The 11,093-nt window shown below is 41.9% G+C and overlaps 1 non-coding gene across 1 annotated transcript; it reads right to left on the reverse strand.

Moving 5' to 3' along the window:
- Positions 1–2,418: 2,418 nt before the first annotated feature.
- TRNAS-GGA lies at positions 2,419–2,490 on the reverse strand. Its single transcript has one exon. It is a non-coding gene; the product is annotated as a tRNA-Ser (tRNA).
- Positions 2,491–11,093: the final 8,603 nt, after the last annotated feature.

An 11,093-nucleotide genomic window follows, 5' to 3' on the forward strand; every position in this document is an offset into this window, starting at 1 on the left:
GTGGTAACTCATCAATCCTCTGCTTCGTTCCAGATACCAGTGTTGTTATTCCTATTTTGTAGATCAGGAAACAGGCACGATGAGCGTAGGTGCCTGGTCACAGCATCTGGCTGCAGGGTCTCATTTCTCCGAGGAGCCCCTCACACTCAGAGGCCACGTGAGCCATGCAGGGCTTGACCACCCCCACCTCATGCTCTACCAGCTCCCCTGTCCAGACAACCAGCAGGGTTTCACCTCCTTGGCCACAGCGACTGGCTCAGGGATGGGTACAGAGGATCCCAGCAGATGCATCCTGAGGCCAGGGCTCCCAAGAAGAGCCACTGTCTTCTCTGTTGAGACAGCTGGCAATGAAGTTGATGAGATATCGGTGGCGTACCCAAGAAAAGCCTAAAAAAGCCAACAGGGAGAGGAAAGCAGGAGCAAGAGGAGAGGAGAGACCGAGTTCTGAGGCCATTGTCTGAGCTTTGGCTGGAGCCTACCTAAAGCCAACGTACCCTAGATTTTTCTACTGTGCGCACCAAAACAGTCCCCATTTTACTTAACCCTATTTGAGCTGGGTGTTCTGTCATCCACAACCAAATTTTTTCTAATTAAAAAATTTCTAATCACAGTCTCTTTTCTGAGTTCTTTGATCTTTGAATGAGTATTTGTTAAGAACTTAATAGGTATCTGGCCCAAAACTATATGCTCCAAGGGAAATTATCAAGTGTAAGACACAGTACCGGGACTTCCCTTGTGGTCCAGTGGCAAGACTCTTGCTCCCAATGCAGGGGGCCCGAGGTTTGATTCCTGGTCAGGGAATTAGATCCCACATGCCACAAAGATCAAAGATCCCATGTGCAGCCACTAAGATGGGCACAATCAAATAAGTTAAATAAATAAATGTTTTATAAAAATTTTAAAAAGACATACTTCCTGCAAACCAGGAACTTACTCTCTCAGTGGGAGTGATATGCCCATCCTATCCACCCTGACTCCATCAGATGTTCGATAATATTGAGCTGTTGCAAGACAGAGAGTACATACTGAATGTAAGATGGGATATCACTGCTGAGAAAGGAATGGGCTGGAGTGGCCTGAAAAGGTAAGGCTGGGTCTTGGAGCACAGGGAAGATGCAGCTAAAAGAATAGGACTTGGGCAGGAAAGAACGGAAGTGGCAGACCCCCAAAGCAGACGCTGAGATGACAATGCAGTACGTGTGTCTTATTTGGAAGATGATTCCTAGAAATACTGGTAGGAAAGTGGGGTCAGGGAAAGGAAGGAAGCCGGTTAAAAGGGTCACCATTAAGTTCATCACTGCAAGGGCACTGGGGCTCTATCGAGTGTGAAACATGTTTGAGAATCACCCCAGCTGTGGAGCGGAGACAGAAGTATTTATCTGCAAACTTGCCATCCCATACTAGCTCAAGGCTGCTCTTGGGGCCATTGCCTTGCTACTGGAAAATCAGGAACAGCCTGGGCAGCTGGGCACAAGTGGTAGCCCCACAGGTCTGCGACAGCCACCCCTCCATCTGCCTGCCTCTGCATCGAGCCAGCCCAGCCAGGACTCTGTCCCCAGTGGTATCATAAAACCTGTCAAGTATCGTGCTGAGACCTGGGCTGTTCGGGGCCAGCTCAGAGTGGGAGAAGGGATGTGGGGGATGGGGTACTATTTTTTTTAACCCTAGAACCTAGGGAATGTTTCAGGAGTCATATGGCAAAAGCCGGGAGTGAATCCAGATAATGCCCCCCAACTCCCTCCCAGCTCTGCTGATCTCTGAGGGTGAATTAGAACGAAACAAATCTGCTTCTCCAGGGAAGCCCAGGTGAGCCATCAGATCACCTGCCATTGAATTCATGTTTGTCCTCTGCCCAGCACAGTGGCCCAAATCCCCACGATTATGGTTTTAAAAGGCTGCTAGCATTGGATAGGTACTTCTTTCTCATTGGCAAAGTAGAATTACTGCTGATTTCTTATGGGAACACACGGTGTGTTTGAAGCACTTGATTTAAGCAGAGTACCCTCATCTTAAGGAAAGATTCAAGGAAGAAATCCACGAACTACACTAAGAATACAAGCAAATGGGGAATGTCATTTAGGAAGCCCTTGAGAGGATTCATATCATAAGCATTATCTTCCCTTCATTCAACGAGTGTTTCATGGAGTCCCTACTTTGTGCCAGGTAAAGTGAACAAAACAAGCTTCTGCTCTCATATATAAATAAATTATGCATTTGAATGTATATATTGTCAGGTTATCAGTGCTATGAAAAAAATAAAGTAAGGAAAGGGGAGATACAGTAATAAGTAAGCAAAGTCACTCAGTTGTGTCCGACTCTTTGTAATCCCATGGACTGCAGCCCACCAGGCTCCTCAGTCCATGGGATTCTCCAGGCAAGAGTACTGGAGTGGGTTGCCATTTCCTTCTCCAGGGGATCTTCCCAACCCAGGGATCGAACCTGGGTCTTCCGCATTCCAGGCAGACGCTTTAACCTCTGAGCCACCAGGGAAGCGGTAGAGACCCAGGAAGGTACAGAAGGTGGAGGAGAAACCCAGGCAGGTAACTGGCAGAAGGGCATTTTAGCAAGAAGGAACAAGAATACATTATTATATTGATTTACAGCTTTTACATAAAGCATGTGATGATGGTTGTATTAGCTTCCTATTGCTGCTGTAACAAATTACTACAAAATTAGTAAAATTAAACACATTACTGAGACTTCATTGGTGGTCCAGTGGTTGGGAGTCTGCCTTGCCATGAAGGGGACGTGGGTTTGGTCCCTGGTCGGGGAACTAATCCCACATGCCACAGGGGCGCCCATGAATCACAATGAGGATCCTGGATGCCATAGATAAGGCCTGATCCAGGCAAATAAATGAATATTAAAAACAAACACCACCACCCCCATGCTCCCTGAAACATATTATCATCTTACAGTTCTAGAGGTCAAAAGTTCAGAGTCTTAACAGGCTAAAATCAAAGTGTCACCAGATCTGTATCCCTTCCATAGCTTCCAGGAGAAAACCTGTTCCTTGGACTCCTCTAGCTTCTAGAAGCTGCCTGCATTCCCCGGCTTCTGGCTCCTTCCTCAAATCACTCCAAACTGTGTCCGGCTCAGTCATTAAATCTATTGTTCTGTGACCCTCTTGCCTCCTTTGTATAAGGATTCTTATGGTTTTAGTGGACACACCAAATAATCCAGGATAACCTGACCTTCTCAGTTCAGTTGCTCAGTTGTGTCTGACTCTTTGTGACCCCATGAACTGCAGCACGACAGGCCTCCCTGTCTGTCACCAACTCCCGGAGTCCACCCAAACCCGTGTCCATTGAGTCGGTGATGCCACCCAACCATCTCATCCTCTGTCGTCCCCTTCTCCTGCCCTCAATCTTTCCCAGAATCAGGGTCTTTTCAAATGAGTCAGCTCTTCACATCAGGTGGCCAAAGTATTGGAGTTTCAGCTTCAGCATCAGTCCTTCCAATAAACACCCAGGACTGATCTTTAGGATGGACTGGTTGGATCTCCTTGCAGTCCAAGGGACTCTCAAGAGTCTTCTCCAACACCACAGTTCAAAAGCATCAATTCTTCAGTGCTCAGCTTTCTTTATGGTCCAACTCTCACATCCATACATGACTACTGGAAAAACCATAGCCTTGAATACACGGACGTTTGTTGACAAAGTAATGTCTCTGCTTTTTAACATGCTATCTAGGTTGATCATAACTTTCCTTCCAAGGAGTAAGCGTCTTTTAATTTCTTGGCTGCAATCACCATCTGCAGTGATTTTGGAGCCCCCCCCAAATTAAGTCAGCCACTGTTTCCCCATGTATTTGCCATGAAGTGATGGGACCAGATGCCACGATCTTAGTTTTCTGAATGTTGAGCTTTAAGCCAACTTTTTCACTCTCCTCTTTCAGTTTTATCAAGAGGCTCTTTAGTTCTTCATTTTCTGCCATAAGGGTGGTGTCATCTGCATATCTGAGGTTATTGATATTTCTCCCAGCAATCTTGATTCCAGCTTGTGCTTCTTCTAGCCCAGCGTTTCTCATGATGTACTCTGCATAGAAGTTAAATAAGCAAGGTGACAATATACAGGCCTTGACGTACTCCTTTTCCTATTTGGAACCAGTCTGTTGTTCCATGTCCAGTTCTAACTGTTGCTTCCTGACCTGCATACAAGTTTCTCAAGAGGCAGGTCAGGTGGTCTGGTATTCCCATCTCTTGATTTTCCAGTTTATTGTGATCCACACAGTCAAAGGCTTTGGCATAGACAATAAAGCAGAAATAGATGTATTTCTGGAACTCTCTTGGAAAGATATAGTAATATAAATAAAGAAAATAAGCAATAAAAAGAGACTGTGATAAAAACAGAGTCTAGCCAACTGTCCCACCCATCTAGGAGTCCCAAATTGCATGGGTGGCCCTTTAGGTCTTGTTATATTGAACTTTACCTCAGAGTGACTTTTTTAAAAGGCCAGTGAGAAAGGTCAAGGTGCAATGGAGAGATTTACATTTTCCCTTTTAAATCCAGAATAAGAGTAATTAACCCTTAAGCTGAGCAACTAGACTTGGGCAAGTAGGTACTCCTAACCAACTTCTAGGTTTAAGCTGAAATTTAGGCTTAAACCTAGAGTTTAAGGTTGTATATTATCACCCTGCTTATTTAACTCATATGCAGAGTACATCATGTGAAATTCAAAATGCTGGGCTGCATGAAGCACAAGCTGGACTCAAGATTGTCAGGAGAAATATCAATAACCTCAGACAGGCAGATGACACCACCCTTATAAGCAAAGAGGAACTAAAGAACCTCTTGAAGGTGGAGGAGGAGAGTGAAAAAGCTGGCTTAAAACTCAATGTTCAAAACACTAAGATCATGACATCCAGTCCCATCAGTTCATGGCAAATAGATGGGGAAGCACTTCTTCCACCTTGAAATAAAAGCAAGGACAAACCTAGACAGCATATTAAAAAGCAGAGAATCACTTTGTCAACAAAAGCCTGTACAGTCAAAGCTACAGTTTTTCCAACAGTCATGTATGTACAGACATAAGAGCTGGGACCACAGAGAAGGCTGAGTGCCAAAGAATTGATGCTTTCAAACTTTGGTGCTGGAGAAGCCTCTTGAGAATCACTTGGACTACAAGATCAAACCAGTCAATCCTAAAGGAAATCAACCCTGAATGTTCATTGGAAGGACTCATGCTGAAGCTGAAGCTCCAATACTCTGGTCACCTGATGGGAAGAGCCAACTCATTGGAAAAGACCCTGATGCTGGGAAAGATAGAAGGCAGGAGGAGAAGGGGAGAACAGAGGACAAGATGGTTGGATGGCATCACTGACTAAATGGACATGAGTTTGAGAAGCTCTGGAAGATGGTGAAGGATAGGGAAGCCTGGCTGGCTGCAGTCTATGGGGTCACAAAGAGCCAGACACGACAGAAACTGAACTACAACACAAAGCTGAAATTGTCACTGTACGTTAAAGTAGCCTTCTGTACTCTCAGAAACAATTTTATCACCTGCTGATGTGACCCAAGCCATTCAGTATCTCTCAGCCTTACTGTCTATATTGAGCAATAATAATAATACTCAGGGTTCTTCTCAGTGTTACTGTTGGGACTCAATGTGTTCATTTGTGCAAATCAGTCTAGCACAGTGGCAGGAACAGAGAAAGGCCTCACCAAATAGGAGTTCTCCATCTTTCCCATGAATGGTCATGCTCAGTTAGTGGACATAGGGCATGATTCAAATATATCCTTGAAGGATTCTGGAACTAGCTTTTCCTGTTAAAGAGTTCAGAAGTTTGTTAAATACAATCACAGGGCTTCACCATAAGCCTTGTTGACTGAATTAGGCTTGTGCATCAAATTGCACAGTCTCGCAGGTGACTGTATCCAAGCTCACTCTGCTCGCTGCACAACGGGCCAAAAAGTTGGGTGTTGAGACAAGGAATAACAACTTTATTTATAAAGCTGGCAGACCAGGAAGATGGCAGAGTAATGTCTCAAAATAACTATTTTATGGGGTATGGATGTCAGTTTCTTTTACAGAACAGAAAGGGAGAGGAGGTGAGGAAGTAAAGTTTTTCTTAAAAAAAGGCAATTAATCTTGCAAATATCTCCTGGAATGGCAAGCCTTAGGGAGGGGATGTGTCAACATCCAGGTAGAGAGGCAAGGTTCCCTGAGGCAGGCCATTCTGTACACAGTATCCTTTTAGTGAATAACAGCAACTGAAAGTAAAGGTTAAAGAAACAGATTTTCCCCTGTAAAAACCAGACCTGGAAGTTTTGTATGGATACTAGCAAGAGGAGCTAAATTATTGGTAATTAGAAAGAGTCCCCATACCCTAGTAGCTTTTACACACACAGATTTCATTCTTGCTCACCTGCATCTGGGGTCAGGTGGTAGTTTTGCTTTCTGTGGCCTCATCCTGAATCAGGGCCATGGCAGAAGGAAATGGACTCACACAGCGACTGTGCTCTTAACAGCTTCCAGTTGCACTTCTGCCCTGGCCTAAAGAGACCAAGTTTTGCTCACATGGCCAAACCTAACTCCAAGGGGAATGAAGAAAACTACCACCTGACTGTAACCAGAAATATCTGGAGAATCACATTAATGACTGGGGCTTTCCAGATGGCTCACTGGTAAAGAATCTACATGCCAATGCAGGACGCTCAAGAGGCGCTTTTCATCCCTGGGCTGGGAAGAGTCCCTGGAGGAGGGCATGGCAACCCACTGCAGAATTCTTGCCTAGGACATTCCATGGACAGAGGAGCCTGATAGGCCACAGTCTACAGGGCCACAGAATAGTCAGACACAACTGAGCACACATATTAAATTATGGCAATAGCTGCTATGAGGCTCGGTCAGTTCCAGGGATTTTTGTCCTATGACCTCGGTATAGGGCTCCACATTAATGACTATCACAAGGATCTTACAAAGCTTTCATCACAATGATTACTCAATTCTCACAATATCCAAGGTAAAAATTAATTAATTAAATGTGGTAATTCAATGATAAGCCATCAGTAAATACCAACAAAAACAGAAAAAAAACCCAGAATAAAGTCTGGGCAAGTCAGCCTACTATTCTGAGTCAAGTACCTGGAACAGACGAAATGGAAAGTGTTGCTCACCTCAAGAGGTGTCTGCCCATCTCAAGAAGAGTTTGCCTCTTAAAGTATGTCTTTGATAATGAGTGAGATTCTCATTTGATTCTGATATTGTTTTGTAAATGGCCCCTGAATGAATGCCAACCATATCAATTCTCAGCTTAAAAATTGTGATCTTTCAATATTGTAGGAAAAACTGGTTAATATTTCTCCTTGAAGTAGCCCAGCATGCATTTCAAGTCTGAATTTGTTAACAGTATTGCTTGTTTTGTTTTGGTTTTTTGGCCAGGAGGCATGTGGCATCCTAGCTCCCTGACCCTACACTGAAGGATGAAATCTTTACTGGACCACCAGGCAAGTCCCTCAGTGTGCATCTCTAACAGGGTAACTTGCAGAGATTTAATTTGGACTATATAGTGATTTTTGCCTTAAAGTTTGACTTGAGTCTGACCCCGGAGTGAAAGATGAAACTCCACTTTATCCCTCTCCAAAAATCCCTGTCTCCTCAAGACAACTCCTCTGTGAAGGGACTACTTAGCTGCATCTCCAGAACCAGGTGGCTCTCTGCGTCTGGCCACTTGGCCTAGAATCTCAGCCACCTCGTCTACCCTGAAGATGAATGTGTGACGCAGGAAGCTAAGAACAACTTCTACGTTTCTTAATTAATATTGGCAAGGAAGTATTTTGGTCTCAAAGCTTGACCATTGGGTATCAGGCTTACGGGGCAAAGGAAAATAGAGATGGTTTATCAACTCCACTTAATTATGCCAATAGAATTCAAGTGAGATTTTTCTAAAGGACAGAAAATCGGCTGGCCCAAGAATGTCAGTATTTCAGGGAACGCTCACTAAACTTTCCATCTGATTAAATCAATAAATATCTCTTCTACATCTGCTCAAATAATTCATTTGACAGCACAGTGGTATGACCTTAATCCTCTCCTGATTTAAAGACTAAAGGGGAGTGGCCAACTTCTATATATGAAGCAATTCTAGAGACAGGTAACTGGAAAGCTTCCTGCAACAGAACACCTGGGAATGCAGAAGAAAAGTACTTTAACAACATCTTTTTCAATGCATAACCAAGTTTAGGAGGAAAGGGGGAAAATCCCCAGAATGGGGCTGGGATAAAACAAAGCGACTGACAACTCAAGTAAAGATCGCATGAGTGGGTAGCTTTGACATTTGACAAATTTGGGAAGACAAGGACAGGAGGAATTGGGACTAAGGGATGGAGCACAACTGTGATTTACACATTAAGTCCTGGCCTCCAAAAATGCAGGTCTCAAGTGGCACATCTAAGACAAGGAAGCTCAATTTTGCACTGGCTGGGGGTAGGGTAAGGTATTACGGGAAATAACAATGCTGTAGAGATAAGACATTGGGGCCTGCTCTCCCTACCTTTCACTTCCACTTTCAAGGTTTAAAACTCAGCTCTCCCTTATTAGGTTTGAAATCTTGGGCAGGTTACATAACCTCATAGCACCTTATTCTCCTTGGCTGGGCTTTGGTGAATGATTGATAAATTTAGTTTAAGTGCTTAATTAGCATACTACTTGGTACATAAAAAAGTAGTGTTCAAAAATGGTAGCAGTGTTCAGAAATCAAAATATGTCAGAACTGTGTTTTTCTTCCAGAGTTTCAGATTTTTTCCTTAAGTAAAAAGGAAAAAAAGATACGCATTGTCTCGAAGTTGGAAAGGAAGTAACTCCATCTTTAAAGGACAAAGATTTCACATCCCTCTGAGATGCTAGTCAAATAATTAGAAAAAAAAACCAGCCTGAAATTAGCAAAGGTTTGAAACTACCTCCATTATGAAATTACTAAAATAACAAACACACAAAATGTTTTAGTAACTTTCATCAAAGTTCTCTTAATGCCACAGGCATAGTTTAAAAACAATTTTTGTTTGGGAAAAGCCAAAAAGTCAAAAGTAATTATAAAAATAAAACCAGCATGTATATAATTGCATGGAGGGAGAAGCCCTCACTTGGAATGAGAAAAGAAAGTAACAAACTGAATACCCTTGAAGCAAAGTTGGTTACCTCAGGGCCTTGATTTTCTTTGAAAATGAGGGTTTAAAATCAATGACTTTTCAGGTCCTTTCTAGCATTTCCTGATTTTGACAGCTGTTACAATTGCAACAGAAAGTACTATCCATTTGTCCCTCCCATTCCACAAGAACAAAACACACAGTATCATTTTAAGAGTCAAGAGGCAAATTCTTGTTTTGAATTTTCAAATGCTGCATGACTGCTAAGGTTAAAACTCCTCTCTTTCAAAAATCGAAAAGGTTGAATCATCAGAGGATAAAACCCATCACTACTGCAAACCAAAGTGTATTTTCAACTTAGTAGAAAATCTGAATTGACAAAGCATGCAAAAATCAGCTCCAATAGCTGCAGACTGCCTCTATGAGTATCCTGGTAAATGCCTAGTAGTTTTAAGTGTTTATTGTTTATGCTGCAGAAAGCAATGAGGCTGGAAGTATGAATGTATCTGCCTAGAAACTAGAATAGAATCTTCATTCAACAGGGAGTTTCCTCCAAGTAAAAATAACACAACTAAAAAATTACAAATTCTTATCAAAAGATTTAATTGTTTTTTCACAGGATTCTTTTTCTTTGGCCAGTGGGGGGAGGGGAACGACAAGTAACACGAGTTTAAATCACCAACTATCAATCACGTATTTGCAAAATTTTCAATTTTTTAGTCACCAGATTTACAATGTTTCTCCACACACACATACAGTGAAAGTCACTGTCCAAATAACTTTTGATGTAAAGTGGAACTTAGAAAAATCACTTAAGAAATCAAATCTTTTGTAATAGAAATACTTTAAGCACAGCATTCATACATTTGACAGTAGATTCTAAATGCTTATCTAAACAGAGGCAATGCAATTAAGGTGCCTTCACTCAAAATGGTGTCAGAAGGCATCTACCCTATTTACTAGCCACTGATAAGTTATGACAACACTATTTCATAGCCTGTCACTGTATTTCTTAACCCCTATGCCCAAGCACTAGGATTCAGGGTATCCTCATCACGAAGGACTTATCTCAAGTCTTAGTTCAGAACAGTAAAATAAATAAATAAAGATTGCAACGACACATCTAGAAACTACATAAGGACTTGGAAGTAAAAAAGGAGACAGGGAAAATTGAGGAACTGTCACTTACCTGTTTTTTAAGTTTTCTATTTTTAAATAAATAGCAAAACTAAAAACACTAACTGAAAAAATAAAAACCTAGCAGACTTAAGAGAATCTGTGGGAAACCCAATGGCCATGGAAAACTTTTAGACCACTACTAGGTAGGTCTTTGTTCCACTATATTGTTCAGACATAATAATACATATGAAAATGGTGACAGAACTTGTATTTACTAATAAGATGAATCTGGTGAAAGACACAGTATTCCCTTTCACAATTAAGTTTTAAAAAGATGATTCTTTAAATATAAGACATATATAAAAGCTATGAGTATTAATACAAAATAAAAAAATTTCCTTACTTATACCTTTAAATATTATTTTCCTCTCTTCCCTTATGGGACTGGGGGGAAATGCTAGAGAAGAAAAACTGGTTTCTGCCTAACAGTTCAAAAAGTCTTCTGTAAGTCTAAACACCCGTCTCCTACTTGCCTGGCTGTGCCTAAATCCTGTCAAGAGAGTAAAAAAAGGAAGATCAAAACAAATAAGGCCTTTCCCTGGACATTTCAACTGCATTTGTTCACAGTGCATAACATCCTCAAGTTCTCTTGTAGACAAATACATAGGTCATTTATTTGTAATCAGATGCTGACTTCAGCAGATGACAGCACAGGATCTGAAACACTATCACAGACACTGCATTATTAAATATAATGTGGATTGTCCATGAAAAGTTTGTGATTCCTTTCAAAACATTCAATGCACTCTTTCCAGCTACTTCCCTGTAAACATCCTCTGGCATGTAAGAAGAGAACATTCATGCTACTTACACCTTCTTGTTATATTC

The sequence above is a fragment of the Oryx dammah genome, unplaced genomic scaffold, assembly GCF_014754425.2.
Source record: "Oryx dammah isolate SB20612 unplaced genomic scaffold, SCBI_Odam_1.1 HiC_scaffold_3, whole genome shotgun sequence".
NCBI lineage: Eukaryota > Metazoa > Chordata > Mammalia > Artiodactyla > Bovidae > Oryx > Oryx dammah.